The 16,872-nt window shown below is 41.8% G+C and overlaps 2 pseudogenes; one reads left to right on the top strand and one right to left on the bottom strand.

Annotated features, from left to right (window-relative positions):
• Positions 1 to 3,332: 3,332 nt before the first annotated feature.
• Positions 3,333 to 4,899, bottom strand: LOC147034830 (uncharacterized; annotated as a pseudogene).
• A 2,181-nt stretch (positions 4,900 to 7,080) lies between these two features.
• The window catches only part of LOC147034831 (uncharacterized), a 36,455-nt pseudogene continuing 26,663 nt past the window's right edge, over positions 7,081 to 16,872 (top strand).

The following is a 16,872-nucleotide window of genomic DNA, read 5'->3' on the forward strand; positions in this document are numbered from 1 at the left end:
GTTGTACACTTCTTCTTCCATGTCATTCCTTGCCTTATCCACAGCTCTCTGTGCTGCTTTCTTCTTCTGCCCATGCAGGTGGAGCAACTCCACATCCGGCTGTCCCACCCCCCCTAATCCTTGATCTTCTCCATCCTCTTCCAAACCTCCTTCTTTTCACCAATTGCCTACCTCGTCCATGCACCATACCTCGTTTCTATTCCTTGATGATGCACCCTTTCCTGTTCCCTAAATCCAGATGTGCAAAGCTGATACAGATATACCCAAGAAGTCTCAAAGCTGTATTCCCTGCTAAAGACGCCTCCACAAATAGTCCGGCAGCCAAGGGGAGTGACCCCTAATTCTCTGATATTTTTTTTCTCTGCTGATTACACTGAACAACAAAATTTTTTTACTGGAGATGTGTAAAGTGATTTAGACTAATTTGGGTACGCTGATTTCAAAAATCATAACCGTTTTGCTGTATCACGTCAGGATTTTCAATAACAGAAATATTCCCATTGCCTAGAAGTCAGGATTTCAATGAAATTTACAAAAATTCATTTATTCATTTATTTCATCATGAATGCTTTAAAATTATAGAAATTACAGAAAAACTCCACTAGAATGTAATTAAAAATGCTTTAGGCATTTGGCTTTGCGTTTGTGCTGCTCTGTGTCAGTTTCACGATGCAGGAACCAGCAGAAATCGCCCATCATGTTCGGGTTGTGCCGCCCTTGGTAACGCGTCTCCATGAGTGAAATCTCTTGGTGGAATCGCTTGCCGTGCTCGTCCGAGACTGCTCCCAAGTTGTCAGGGAAGAAGTTCAGGTGCTGGTGTAGGAAATGGATTTTCAGGGACATCCTGGAGCCAAGTTTCCTGAAGGACTCCAGCAGCTGCTGCACTATTTCTTCATAGTTGTCCGCGCGCTCGTTCCCCAAGAAGTTGTCCGTCACAGCTTTGAAGCTCCTCCACGCTGCCAGGTCTTTGGGGTTTAGAGTTGTCGGAAAGGTTTCGTCCTTCATAATCTGTCGGATTTGCGGTCCAACAAAGACACCAGCCTTGATCTTGGCCTCCGACAAGGTGTTGCCAAACTTTTCCTTGAGGTATAAAAACCCATGCCCATTCAGATCCATTGCCCGTACAAAACTTTTCATCAAGCCGAGCTTTATGTGGAGTGGTGGAAGGAAAACCTTGGCTGGGTCGACAAGGGCGACATGCTTCACGTTGTGTCGACCAGGTACATGCTCTTTTCGCTCTTCCCAATCTTTCTTCGTCCAGTGATTCTTGTCGTCTCTGCTATCCCAGAGACAAAGGAAGCACATGTATTTCGTGTAGCCTGACTGCAGCCCTAACAACAGCGCCACCACTTTCAAGTCTCCGCAGATGTGCCAGTTGAAGTCATTGTACTTGATGGAATCAAGCAGCTGCCGCATAGTCTCATAGGTCTCTGTCATGCCGAACGCATGGGCCAGTGGGACTGATGGTTTCTCGTTGCCATTGTGGAGCAAAACAGCCTTCAAGCTGTTCTTCCCCGAGTCGATGAAGAGGCGCCAGTCTGCAGGATCGTGATCACACCCAAGTTCTTTCAACAGACCGTTGATGTCACTGCAGAATGTCATCATGTCTTCCATCTCAAAGAACTCAGCCATGTCTCTGTGACGTGCTCTGAACAAGGATATCTTGGTGTTAGGTTCAAGTAGATTCCACTGCTGCAGCCTTGATCCAAGCAGCTCTGCCTTCGCCTTTGACAGCGAGAGATCTCTTACAAGATCATTTAAGTCTCCCTGGTTCAGAAGGTGTGATTCTTGAGTGTCGGGTTCAAAAGGTTCATCATCACCATCCTCTTCACCACTGCTTACAGCTATGTTCTGATCAGCTGGAGGTGTTGGAACGGGGTTCTCGTCATCATGAGGCACAGGTTTACGAGCAGAGATGCAGTCAGCGTACTTGATGTGACCTTTATTCTTCTTGTTGAAGCCGGCGATGCTTGTGCAGCAGAAATAACAATCATCATGATGATTCTGCGGCTCACGCCATATCATGGGCACCGCAAATGGCATGCTCGCGCGCTTGCCCACCAACCACTGAGTCAAGGTTGTGTGACAGCTTGTGCAGCAGATGTGAGGTGCCCAGCTCTGTTCTTGGTCCCCCACCTTACACCCGAAGTAGTGAAAGTAGGCGGCCTTCATTTTCACTGCTGTAGATATACTTCGCTGTTGATCTTTTTTGGTATACCGACCACAGACATAACAGAAGTTGTCAGGATGATTGGTACAGGAACGCCTACTCATCTTTATCTGAAAGAAAGAAATATAACACAAGTTAACAACAATTGTACGAAATAGACATGTTAAAGACATATGTAAATTTCATTGAAATCCTGACTTCTAGGCAATGGGAATATTTCTGTTCCTGAAAATCCTGACGTGATACAGCAAAACGGTTATGATTTTTGAAATCAGCGTACCCAAATTAGTCTTAATCACTTTACACATCTCCAGTAAAAAAAATTTTTTGAAATTTGTTGTTCAGTGTTATTCATCTTTTGGGTGTATGTAGTGAGATCTAGGGTGGTGTGTAACTGTCACCCTTGAGAAATTTTAAGTATTCAAGATGTCGAACAAGATGGCTGCTGCGAAGGAGTAAAATTCGAAAATTCCTATTATTTTAATGCTTTCTGCCATAAAGCAATGATATTTTGGCCAATATATATGTTTTTGTGTCAAATGGATTTAATAAAAAGGGATTGAGAAGTATTGGATGTACTGTTGCAATGGTAATTAAGCAATTTGGCTACCATAAAAGTTGTAAAAATGACAAAACTGCCATAACGTCCAAGATAATATGAATAGAACATTCTTTGTATTTCCAAGCTATATAACATCGACTACAATAAATTCGATAAAAAGGACGAATGAGTTAAAGATTTTCTGTTGCCATGGTAACCACCTTAAATAGCTTCCAAAACGAATGCTTTGATGGCTGAAACTGAACAACAAAGATGAACAATAAAGAGCAGTATGATTTGTTCCTGGATATTATCATTTCGGGCCATACAAGATGACCACAGGAAATGCAATCAAATTGACCACAGAGATTGCAAAGAATTTCAAAAATGGAATTGCATCGAGAATACCATAGATTACATGAAGGTGACAACTACCATTAAAGAAACAACGTGAGCACACACGAATGTTAATGTAAGAAAACAATCTATCTTCAGCTGTCAGAGGAGTCAAGATGTATCTACATGTATCTTAGCCCTCATTATCTGCACAGGTTCAAGATTTAGCTTGCAGGCATTTCAGTTTAGTGTGGTGTCACAAAATTAATGTTCTGACACAATGGGTCATTGGGTATTTGCAGATGGATACAGATGTGTATACATCCCCGGGTTTAGTTGAGAGACATCGAGTCATTTTCGTCATCGTCGTCTGCCTATGGAACCTGCTTTGTTCTTTCGTTGAAACAACCCTGGCCACCCTGACATAGACAGAACACTGAGCAGACAAGGTTTACACTGTTGCAACCACATGTTTCTGTCTTGCATGGAATCTTATGACTGCAAGAACATCTGATGAATTTCATGAAATCATCTGGTGCTAGGGGGATGTCACTGGAAAGAGTTGTTGGGAAAAGTGTTTTGGAGCCATCTTCCCGTGACCATCCAAATGCTGTTGGATGCATTCTCGGTGGATCTGGTTGCAGTATATTCCTCCAGACTGCCACCTGAAGGTGAGCGCGGGCCACATTTTCCTTGAATGCCTCATTTGTTGGAGGCAAGGTAGCCAGCTTTGGTGCACCAGCCAAACTCCGGCCCACTTTGCTTACCCACATTTTCTGGAATGCCTCTGTCAATGACGTACATTTAGTCTGGCAATAGCAGGCCAGAATGAATGGTGTTGCCTGTGAGGTGACCTCCGACAGAACGCGACTTGTGTCACCAATATAGCTTAGGGCATGAACGCAAGCTCTCAGGACTCTGAGTGCCACACCCTTTCCAATTCCGAAGTATGTTTCCACTGTATCGCAACCAGTGAGTCCATGTGTTGCTAATAGGTCTGGGATGATTTCAAGATGCTGGTCAATGGTGGCATTGATATCAATCACTGGACGACCATGAATTGGCGAAACCATCAAGACAGAGGTTGAAGCTCGTATGCCACCTTGACAACAGAAGTGAAGCAGAAGAACAAAGATGTCAGTGTCGTCTGCAACCACAATCATTTTCTTAGCCTTAACCTCTGCCACTTGCTGAACAATCATGGTATCCGCCTCCTCCTGCGTTGTTTTCATGTCCTGACGCTTGATGCTGACACCACTATTCATCTCCACTGACACAGGGTCACTTCCAGTGAGAATAAGCTGATGCAGTCCTTGTGATAACGTGCGTCAACTGCATGCAAGTCACTGATGGTACCTTCAATGCGACTTTGGACTTCATTTGCCCAGTGGTCGTTACAAGAATTACATTTTTCAAGAAGATATTCTTTGTAGGGCTTACCACCATACTCAGTATGAGTTGAACAACACAGGAAGGCTGGTCTCCATCTTTTAGGATTCTTTGAATCCTTGTTTATTTCACAGGCTTTTCCACAGTACAGGCAATGAAGCTTGAAGTCAAACACTGACGATGACCGTCGTAATCTTTTGGCTGGAGGAGCACCCTCATTATTCTTATACTTGGCGAGTTTGGTTTTTGATGTATATCAAGACACGCAGTTTCTGTGGTAGTAGATCTTCAAGTTATAATTTTCAGCAAGCTGTGTTTCAAGTTATACATGCAAGGTGTCCCCATAAACTTTGCTCCCATTGATAATCGTTTCTATTCGTGCCACACCAGTAGTCTCTGAGAGCGATGTCTTCTCATCACACTCAGCGCCATACCGGAACTTAAAGACGCAGCCCTGCTCCATGGTTTAGCTCGAGATTAACACAGAGAAAGAAAATATTGATTAAGTATTAATGTTGACAATTTCAGGGAGAGAAAGAATGCTCTGTACACGTCACATAATGTCATTCCAACTTTAGATTCCTTTTGTCATCAGAAAATCTGAAAGGTAATGGTAATCAATGTGATGTTAGGAGACAAATCATGTTTATCAAAACGTTACATTACCCATTATGGTAGCATCTTTGTGGTCATCATGGCAACATCAAACAGTTTATTTATCATATCCATCCCATCATGATCTGAGGGTTAGAACATTTATCTAAGGCCAAAAATGTCCGGTTTTATGTTATATATCTTTTACACTTATTTCAAACATCCGAATGGTCATTTTCGATGGTTACCATGGCAACAGAAAATCGTAACTCATTAAACCTATTTTATCCAATACATTGTGGTCATTAGCATATCCCTAGATAATAAAAACAATGCTCTAATAATCATTTTCTTGAAATTGATGGCAGTTTTGCCATTTTTACCACCTTTTACCGACTTAGTGGTAGCCATATTGCTAGTTATCATCGCAACGGTACATCCAATACTTCTCAAACCCTTTCTATCGAAATTATTGGATCCTAAAACATAGATCTTGGCATAAAAATCATTGATCTATGGCAGAAAACATTGGAACAAGCCGGTAGGCGACATGGGTGGTCGCGACATAATTGCATACTCGTCATACAGTTTTTGACGGATCGGGCTGAATGTTTTTTGACAAAGAGGTTGATTATAGTGCGCATAAAAGCCTGAAAGCCCATTTTTGATTTTGGAAAAAATAATTTTTCTATGATTTTTCAAACATTTCAAAGTCCCATTGCTAGGCAACGATGATGTCCATAGCAGGGTTGCTCAAATGGATAGAACTAGATCCTGGTATGAACCTACCTGTCAAGTTTCATCAAAATCGGTTGACGCCTCTGGTCTCCAGAGCTGTCCATTACACACAAACAAACAACAACAAAAAATGACGGTAAATAGACACCCGATTTTTGAAGGACTACCATTTTAAAAATAAAACCTAAATCAAAAATCGGCTCAAGTAAAATTTTCTAAATATCTCGAAGTGTTTAATTCCGAAGTCTCGTTTCTCCACATTCGAAACTGTAGGACAAGTATTGAAAATACCAGACGCGGTTTTTCGGCCGCTGCATAGCAACGGGTGGTTGCTTCGCAACGAAACTCAAACGCGCACACTCACAGTCCAGATGGCACTTGTTCGCCAAGTTTCATCGAAATCGGTTTGCTGGTTTGTGCTGTGGAGCCCCGCGTTGCAGATGCACACACACACACACACACACACACACACACACACACACACACACACACACACACACACACACACACACACACACACACACACACACGCACACACACGCAGATGGAAAACCCGACAATAAGGGTACTCCAGCGACCACCCAATAATGGGAATTTTCGAATTTTGGACTTCTCGGCAGCCATCTTGGACGCCATCTTGAATATTTAAAATTGCTCAAGGGTGAGCGGACCACACCACCCGAGATCTCATTATATTCATCCCAATGGTAAATAATCAGCAGAGAAAAAAACTATATCAGACATTTTGGCGTTAGAGGGAAATTTGGCCTTTGGCTGCCAGACTAAAAGTATTGACTCAGGTTGTTGAATATTTATTAATGCAAGACATTTCAGCTTTTCATTTTTTAATTAATTTGTAAAATTTCTAAAAATATGTTTTCACTTTGTCATTGTGAGGTATTTTTTGAAGATCGGTGCCAATTTTTTATTTTTTATTTAATCCATTTTAATTTCAGGCTGAAACAACAAAATGTGAAAAAGTTGAGAGGTGTGAATACTTTCTGAAGGCACTGTATCTCTTTTACAGTTTCACATTGCTGAGTAAACAACAAATGATTGTCTCAATCATTCTGAGTGCTTTAGTTTACCTCCAGATTTAATGCAGAGCTGCAAGACGATGCTAATCAAACATGATATTGTCAATGTAAGACTGAATGATGCCAATACTTTTTGCGTTTGACATGTTGATTTTATTGGCCGACCAGCAAATGTCCAACAGCTGGAAAAAGAGGCACACACAGCAATCAACAGGACGCCAAACATCCAAGAATTGTCATTTGGCTGTTTATGGGACCAAAACAGTGTTATCATCATGGTCAGTGTGAAAACAATTCCAAGCACACATAAAGCCAACAAGGGAACAGCAATTGGATCAGAAAATGCAAGGAACTCTTCAGGAAGTGAAATGCAATCATCTCGTTGTGAAGTTGAACCAAAATATTTCTGGCATCGAAAACAGTCCTGTGATTCTGAAGAAAATGAAAAAGCTGAAAAACTGCACAAGGTAATACATTAAACGAAAATAAAAAGCAAAAATTTGCAAGTTTTCATCCATTCTGTATGCAGTCTGTGGCTGCTGGTTGCATCACTGCTGGGGACATTGCTGTGACTCGAATGTCGGTCTCCTGTCATTCCTGGTAGAATAAGGAATTTGGTCAGGGTGCCAGAGATCGCTCACCTACGCTTCTCGAAGGACTCTGTGAGATCTTTAACATCTACAAACTAATGAATGCAGAGGGGACACCCAGTTTAATCACAATCTGAGGAAAAGCACAGAAATTTATGCCTTGCCATGTCTCCAAGCCACCAGAATGACAGTTTATAACTGGGCCGAAATAAATAAAACTTTTATTCAAATAAAACTTCAGACACATTTTAAAGATAGCTAGATATTGTGTGCAGCTTGTCGCTGCTGGTCGCATCATTTTTCTGGGAATTAAGCTGTTCCGCTGATGCAGTGCCCTCTATTACTAGTACACTGGCATTCATTTTGCCAACCTTGGAAGGATGACAGGCTGTCAACACTGCTGGTTGCAAATTCAACAACTAACGAGGGCTCAAACTCAAGATGCTCAAATCTTAAACCAGACACCTTATAACAGGCTTATTTTAAAGAAAAAAAATCTGGGAAAGATATCGCGGAAAAAAATATCTTACACCCATAAGTACGGATAACCTTTCCGTTTTTATGTCTTAAATATGTCAGACCAATGCATTGTGCCATATTGGATAAAACATATAAAACATCATACTCCAACATAACATATATTGACAAACAAATACACAAAATAAACAAGAAAAAGAGCAATCAGGGATTGTGGACCCTCACCAGGACTTGTTTGGTGTGGTGTTTGGGTAGTTTTGTGTGATATATTTTGTGTGGCGTTTGTGTTCAGATGTGTTACATAATTAATGAGACATAAGTGGAACTGGCACTTTATAATTGCTGGCAGTGATGACTGGGTACCAAGACGTCCCTCTTTGATGCAATCCCGCTTTGATTGGACAGCTGACCCTGACCCGTGATGTTTTTTATTATTATTCAATTGAATTTACAGTGGGATTGAAACAAATTCAATGAAAATCAAATGGAAGACCAAATAGGAACAGTCCTGCATTGGAGTAATCAGAGCGAATCTAAATAGGCAAAAAGCAAATATGAAGTCATCAGGAGGAACCTGTATCGGATTCACATTTTCGCTGCAACTGCTCTACCCTCAAACCCATCCACGCACTGTCAAGTGAGACTGGTTGAAAAAACAAAAAGACAAACAAACAAAAAAAATTACCAATAAAAAAATAAATAATTCTGGATGCCAGACGATGCATCTGATCAAGTAGAAATTTAAAACTTGTATTATCCATCACTACTACATCATAATTTTGAAGTTTCAGATCGATTGATTAAGCATTTCCAGAGAAAACAATATTTAATATTTTTCTTCATCCCAATATGGCTGCCAAACCATGTGACCTCTCAATTATTCCAAAACAAAATTGTACACCCATGGCTTGATAACATCTTGGTGATTTCCCCTCAATCTGCCCAGCCGTTCTGGAGAAGATTTTTATGGGTTTTAAGGTAAATCCAATATGGCTGCCAAACAATGTGACCTTTGACATAATATATGTGAATCTTGAAGTTTCGCCTTGATCTTTTCAGCCACTTCAGAGAAGAACATTTTTGAATGTTTAAAAAAAACATAAAAAACAATGTGGCTGCTGAATCACGAGACCAATGACATCATCAATTTTTTTTATCTGCGAACCATTTTTTCCTGAGATAACCCTCAAAATTTTTCATACTGATCCGATGTACTACATATGCAATTATGATGTCATAATGAAGACACCTATGACATCCTAAAATCTCACTTATTCCCCATGAGGAGTACTTGGCATGTGTCAATTTTCAATTTCTTCCTTGGTGTGGATTCAGAGATACAGAGGTCCAAAAATTTTCGTTTTTTTTCAAATGGTTCTGCACCATATGATCTATGATATCATAATTATCCCCCACCAACCAATGAAGTTGGCGGGGGATATAGAAATGGGTTCCGTCCGTCCGTCCGTCCGCCGGTCCATTCGTCACATTTCGTTTCCGGAGCTTAACTACAAATCTCCTCAAGATATATGTACTAAATTTGGTACACATATCAAGCAAGACGTGACCTGCTGCCTTTTGATATTTTCTAATTGATAAGTCACATGGTTTGGCAGCCATGTTGGATTCAAGAAAAATTTTAAATAATGTTTTCTCTGGAATCACACAACCTAACGAAGCGAAAATTTGCAATTATCATCTTCCATCATGTCAACATACATAGTAAAAATTATGACCACACAAGTCACATGGTTTGGCGGCCATCTTGGATAGAAAAACACACCTCATCCGATGAACACAAAACGTCACAAATGTATTCCACTGGAGGATTGGAGTCAGAATGTAAATTTATGATGTCATAGGTCACATGGTTCGTCAGCCATCTTGGATTGAAATGAATAAATTTTAAAAATCTTCTTCTCCAGAACGGCTGGACAGATTGAGGCAAAATTTCACATACACTTTCCCCAAGACATCCTTTCAGAAGTTTCTTAATTTCTAATGAATAGGTCACATGGTTTGGCGGCCATATTGAATTTACCCTAAAACCTTCAACCATCTTCTTCTCCAGAATGGCTGGTCAGATCAAGGGGAATCTTCACATACATATTGCACACGCTTAGGGAATATAAGTTTGTTAATCCGCATTTACTATGGTGGGGGATATCAAAGACTTTGTCTTCAACGAATGCTAGTTATAATTAAAACATTGCATGTGAGGAGTCGCTCCTGTGGCAATAATTTTTCCTCAATACAGACAATTGATTGTGAAGAAAAATACAAAAATTCTGTGCAGACAAACTAACAAACAGACAAACAAACAGAAAAACAGACCCAAATGCAATGCCCTCTCCTTTGGCAGTGGTAATTATGGAGAAATATCCCCTTATTAAAGTTCTTTTTGTCGTGATACTTGCAATGAACTATTTAAGGACCTATTGTTCATAACATAAAATAAACTGGACATTAAATAATTAAAAAACAATTGAAGGAAAAAAAAGCTTGTAAAGGAAATATAAAAGTCGTTATTTATCATTTCAACAAATATCTCCAACATATTGTGGACCCAGATTTGCAGGGGTACTACGAGAGTGGGAGTATCCAAGTTCCCCAGACCCACTGGGAGTCGAGGCCGTCACACACAAATAAGTCTGAGTCGTGGCGGTTCGTGCGTGTGTGTGAGTGTGCGTTGCGATGACCAGGGTAGAGTGAGATTGCGATGCGCTGACTATGTCAGACAGAGCGAACCAGTGCATTGAGCACAGCTTTAGGGTCCCCAGGGCAGGCTGGGCTAAAGAGCCACATGGCAGATATTCCGAGGCGACCTGGATCCAGCTATTGGGCCACATCAGATCTTGTGAGTTGGCACCATGACAGCCATTCGGGTATGTCCCCTGCATTCCAGCAGCCCCCACACCCCCATTCTGCTGCCTATCCAGATATTAATTTAGTTGGCCCTTCAGACTGTCGCTAGGAGCAGAGCTCTGCACTTAACATGGGGAAATCACTTTTACCTCCATGCACCCGGGGCAAACCACACATTTCCAAAAATGTCGATGGCACAATACACGGGAATGCTGCAATGATTGCAGCGGGCTGTGTCACGTCCTGATCCATATATCGGTCGTGTTCAGGTGGAGTGGAATGAACGGGGATGAGGGACATAAAATGCAGTACAGGGGTAGATGGTAATAAATTACAGTACAGGTAGACTTTCATACATACGAAAAGAAAAACAAGGACTTGTTGGGGCTTTAAACAATGAATTGGAATTTGGGAATTTGGCGGGCACTTATAAAGACACGGATTTGGAGAAGGTTCCAGAATGCTGGTGTTATTCACACATGCCGATAAACCATGGCAGTAAAACTGGCAGTAAAGAAACCATGGCAGAAAAGCAGGATTTGAAAATTGAGGATTTTCAAAAATTGAAAAATTGAGGGGGAAGGGGTGGGATGAGGGTGAGGGTGCACTGGAGGGGTGGGGGAATAAATGCGATTTGATGTGTGTGGAATATGGGAGTAGAGGATATATGGGGCATCTAAGGCATCCATGCAAATTAATGGGGTAAAGGGGGAAAACTATGAATTAAACCCCGAAAACCCCTAAACAGGAGAATGATTCCTCCCCCTCCCATACAAATGTATAGGCTAACCTTTCTGACTCAAGGCTATTTCAGTTAACACAGGAGAATGATTTTCTCCCTCTCCCATACAAGCTCATGTTGAATTGAGACTGTGTCAAGACCTAAAAAAAACCCTAAACAGGAAACTATTTCTCCCCCCCCCGCCCCCCCGCCATAGAAATGTATTGGGAAACCTTTCTGACTCGAGGTCATTCAGGACAAAACAGGAGAATGATTTTTCCCATACAAGCTCATGTTAAATTGTCTCAGGTTCCACAAAACCCAAATCCGCCCCCTCTGACTCTCGGCCCATCAGGTCAAAAGAAGGGATCGATCTCTGCCCCATTACTTTCTGATTTCCTTTATATTTTCACTCCACTCAACGAGATGAGTATATTCACTTCATCAGAGAGACAGAAGGAGAGCCATCACAATCGAATGTATTCATTTTATCTATTGAAGCACCAAACGTTTGGTTTCGTAAAATGTTTTCAGAGCATTCGTGCAGCAAAATTTTTTCAAGCCCTGACACGTTTTCCAGAATCAATGAGCTGTTTCAAAAACAGGAAACTGTTCCATTGTGTTGAAGCAAGGGTTATTTTCCAAGATTACGTAATGCCACTTCCTCGAAGTTGCTTTAAAAGTCGGCTCCTGGTCATACACTTTGTCTGAAAGCTTTATAATTTGTCTCCTCTTGTACTATTGAGAAACGATTGAAACATGAACTATTTTTCATCTGAAGAAGAAGAAAACTCATCACACTATCGATAAGTTTGTGTATACATCCTCTGAGAATGACAGTGAAGCAACTGATTATTAATTAAATCATTGTACAACTAATAATTATGATTTGTCTTTTTTTTACAGCATATCTTCAGCGTTAAGGCCCAGTCAAACCTTGGCATTTTAGCCAGCAATGGCAACGTATCAAAATGTATGTAAAACGCTGGCTTACGTTGAACTTTTGTTGTCTTTTAAAAAGATTCGGACGTATTCATAACTAGTTGGTCGTATGCATACCAAATTAGTGATGGACACAGAACGTTACGTTCTCTTTCGATAACTTATACCAACGAATGCTTAGGCTGTTGTCGGCGTTCACAACCTATGCCCAACGACAGTCTAACTTATGCATAGCGTGCTGCAAGTATCACCGATGATCATGTGGCATAGCCTATTAAAAGGCTGCCGCACAACGATTCAAATCATAACCGCCGGAGAAATGGAAGTGTCAACATCGCAGTCACACCTTGGCGATCTTGTCAGCGTATGCCGACCTCTGAAAAATGCGTCTAAAACGCTGGCGCACGTCGAATACGGTATGGGTAAATCTGGTATGCGTGAATAGAATGCTAAAGTACGCTATCATACATCGTAGTAAGTGGAGTAGGTCTTGTAATTTTAAACGTGTTACAAATTTTACGACGTACTTGCCGTATGCCTCACACGTCCCGCATGCGACAGGAATAAGTTGTACACACGATATGCGAAAGTTGGCGCACGTCCACAAAAGTTACTTGTAAGCTCCTCATAAGTCGAAACACGTCGAGCTAATGTCTTGCGTACCCGGAAGTTATTGCTAACTTATGAGTAACGTGGTTTGAACCAATTCCTTACGCATTTCCAACGCACATTGAGGTATGTAGACGTATTTGATTGAAGTCTTCCGGACGACCAAAGAACTAAATGAACGTGTTTCTCACTTACAACTACCATATAATGGTATATTGGCAGCGTTTATGGGAATTGGTATATAAAAATGGGGTTCACACAGGAGGAACCCGACAGTGTTCCAGATTCCATGTTTTTTTTTTCTTTTCGGCATGATGGTGATGTTGACACTTCGATTTCGAGTGTAGTTATGATTTAAATCGTTGAGCGGCAGCCTATTAATTATATTATATTATAACCGCACTAGAAATCAAAGTGTCAACATCACCGTCATACTGAAGAAAAAAAAAACCGCCAAAAAACAGAAAACGAGGGAGTCTGGCACACTGACGCTAAACATTACCTCGACGTGTTTCGACTTATGAGTAACTTACAAGTAACGTGTGTCGACGTGTGTCAACGATCGCGTAACGTGCCTACAACACGTTACTCATAGGTTAGAAATAATTTTCGGGTACGTTAAACATGGCCACGATGTGTTTCGACTGATGAGTAACTTACAAGTAACGTGTGTCGACGTGTGGCAACGATTGCATAACGTAGCTACAACTTATGGCCAGCGTAGCGGAACTTGTGTGTCATGCGCTGGCATAAGTCGGAAAATTTCAAGCATGATAAAATTTGAGGAAAACCCCAAAGTCCAACGATGAAAGCCAGCGTACTACGACGCATGGCAGTGTTTTTCAGCATGCTCTCAATGTTTCCAAAACTTACCCAAAATGTATTGGACGTGCACCAGTGTTTTAGACAATTTTTTCAAATATCGGCAGAAGCTGGCGAAAACGTCAAGGTGTGACTGGGCCTTTAATTACTGATGTTGAAATGAATGAACTGAATTACACTGCGAATGGATATAGATCAACGATTTTATTCAGGAGATTTATTCCTTTCGGAATCAAATGAAAGATACCATTACCAACTGTGAAGCATAACTGACATCTCCTATAATCTTAAAAGACCAAACTTCAAGGTGAGAAATATGCACGTGCATTTTTGTGTGTGTGTGTGTGTGTGTGTGTGTGTGTGTGTGTGTGTGTGTGTGTGTGTGTGTGTGTGTGTGTGTGTGTGTGTGTGTATATATATATATATATATATATATATATATATATATATATATATATATATATATATATATATATATATATATATATATATATAGTTGCGAATTTGCGCCCGCCGGCGTGCGGACGGCCGCGTCACTCGAATCGCGACAGTGTCGCCCACCGGACGGACAATTCAGTCGTGACCCCCCGGGAACTATCGCCCGGAGCCAGTCACGGGTGGGCCTTTCGACCTCACCACCATCGTGCCAATCGGTCACCCGCATAGGATAGCGTTGTTTGCCAAACTCGACATACCTAAGTAACCACGCAGATGGGAACCCGGGCGATCGTACCTCGCCGCAGGTCGACTCGAGACACGAGCCGCTTGGGCGGCTCCTTCCGTACTATCGGGATAACCGAGTGGTGTTATCGTCGACCTCGACGATTTAGATTATTTACCGGGCGTTTTGCACCCACTACAAATCCTTTACGTGAAGCAGGATGGAGGGTCAATAAAGAAAAGATGAAGCGAAACAGGAAAACAGTTCACATAAAGCACATTTATTTCCCAGCACACGGAAAGCACACATATACAGCCAAACAGTCAAAACGCACATATAGCAACCAAAGCAAAAGCAACAACGACGCAGAGTTACTACCGACTACATGCACACAAAGCAACACTTATACAGTTTTACTTTACAGACGGTGCCAACACACATTTACTCAAAAGCAAAGGAAAGAAGCCACCCTCATAGACAAGGGGGCAAACAGGCCTGACCCGAGCTCCTTTGCCTCTTCCCGCAACTCTTCTCAGACGACTTCTGAACCCAACTCGAAGACACACCGGTCACTTCGCCACCCGACTCGACTGACTCTCCACCCGACTCGACTCACTCTCCACCCGACTCGACTCACTCTCCACCCGACTCAACTCACTCTCCACCCGACTCGACTGACTTCATTCGCCTTGCACTCGCCTTCTTATTGGCCGGCAGGAGCAGCTAATATGCAAATATCCGGATCAGGATGACTTCGGGGGTGGAGCCACGCTTGCCCATTGGTCGGAGGAAAGCGGCATGAATCTCCCCTGATCCTAGAATTTGCATTTCTCGATTTTACACAGTGGCACCTGGAGGCGGGGCCAAGCCGCCCCACGCTTGCTAATTGGACGGACCAAAAGTGGGCGTGTAACGTTCCTGATCCGAATTTTCCCTCGGAAAGGCTGCTATTTGCGCTCGCGGCTCGGTGCGTTCGGCACCAATCGCCGAATGGGTCCGATACAGCCCGACGCTCAGTGTTCGCAGGTGGTGCTTGAATGGCCACAGAAGGAGAGAGATGAAGGTGGTGGAGGGTTTTCGGTAGTGGTTTGATGGTTATGGTGCCATTTGGGAATGGCGGTGATGCGATGATGTGGGAGCGAGTTGTGAAGGTAAAGGTCGTGGCTGTTGGCATTGTTGTTGTTGACCGAGGGTTGGAGCGTGGTTGCAGTTGGTGACGATGGCTGGCGTGGTGGTTGTTGTGTGATGGCGGTTGAGACGTGGTTGGTTCAAAATAAAGATAGAACAGAAAAACGCCTAACTCAAAGGATCGCAGCCCGAATGAATCACAAAAATTCCCTCTATACAACGGGTTTGGGGTGAACGTTACATGAACTTAGAGATATCTCACCTTCGGGCCCTGAATGATGGTTTGTGAATTTCCACAGCCGTAACAATATATGTATGTATATATATATATATATATATATATATATATATATATATATATATATATATATATATATATATATATATATATATATATATATATATATATATATATATATATATTTGTGTGTCTATCAATCTGTCTGTATCTATGTCTCTTTGTCCATTGGTCTCTCCTGTTTTTATATATCTCTCCTGAGTTTTGATACATTATTATATTTTATTTTTCAGTTCAACACCTATCTGGTTGAACCAAGCATACAAGTTCATCATCTGCAGAAATGTGACATGAAACTCAAGATATCTGCTTGGATGTCAAGACAAGGTGCAGACTGCCGGAAAAGATCATCTTTTTTACTTACGAAATCTAAAGATTTCATAAGTATATTGATGACCTCCGTCATCTGTTTGTGTTTGTGTGTTTGTGTGTGTGTGTGTTTGTGTTTGTGTTTGTGTGTTTGCTTGTAGGCATGATAACTCGAGAACGGAAGAAGCCACCAATGTCAAATTTCACCACGCCATTCAGGAGGGTGATGGCTAGCGCTGATTAGATTTTGGTCAAAATCGGTCACAGCTCAAGGTCACAGTGAGGTCAAACATTCGATTTTTGATGGTTTGGTACAGAATCATCGTAGAAACTACTGGTTTGCGTCACTACCTTCTCCAGCGACAGCTTTTATTAGACAAGGTCGCAGGTCAAGTTGACAATGTCGTAATTACCAGTCTATGACTGCTTGTTTTTTATTACTGAATGTTTTATATTTTCAATGTTGATTAATTATAAATGCTTTCCTTACAATTATCTGATTCTTAATTTTAAGAAGAGAATAAAGGAGATGTAAAGCATAGGTGGGGTGAGGGGGTGGGGTAGTTGCGCTCCCCCAATGACCCATCACCCCACCCCCTCCCCTCCCTGTGTGTGTGTGTGGGGAAGGGTGAGGGGTGGGGGGGT

Source organism: Eptatretus burgeri, chromosome 1, assembly GCF_056783735.1.
Source record: "Eptatretus burgeri isolate ZD-2024b chromosome 1, Ebu_testis_v1, whole genome shotgun sequence".
Taxonomy (NCBI): domain Eukaryota; kingdom Metazoa; phylum Chordata; class Myxini; order Myxiniformes; family Myxinidae; genus Eptatretus; species Eptatretus burgeri.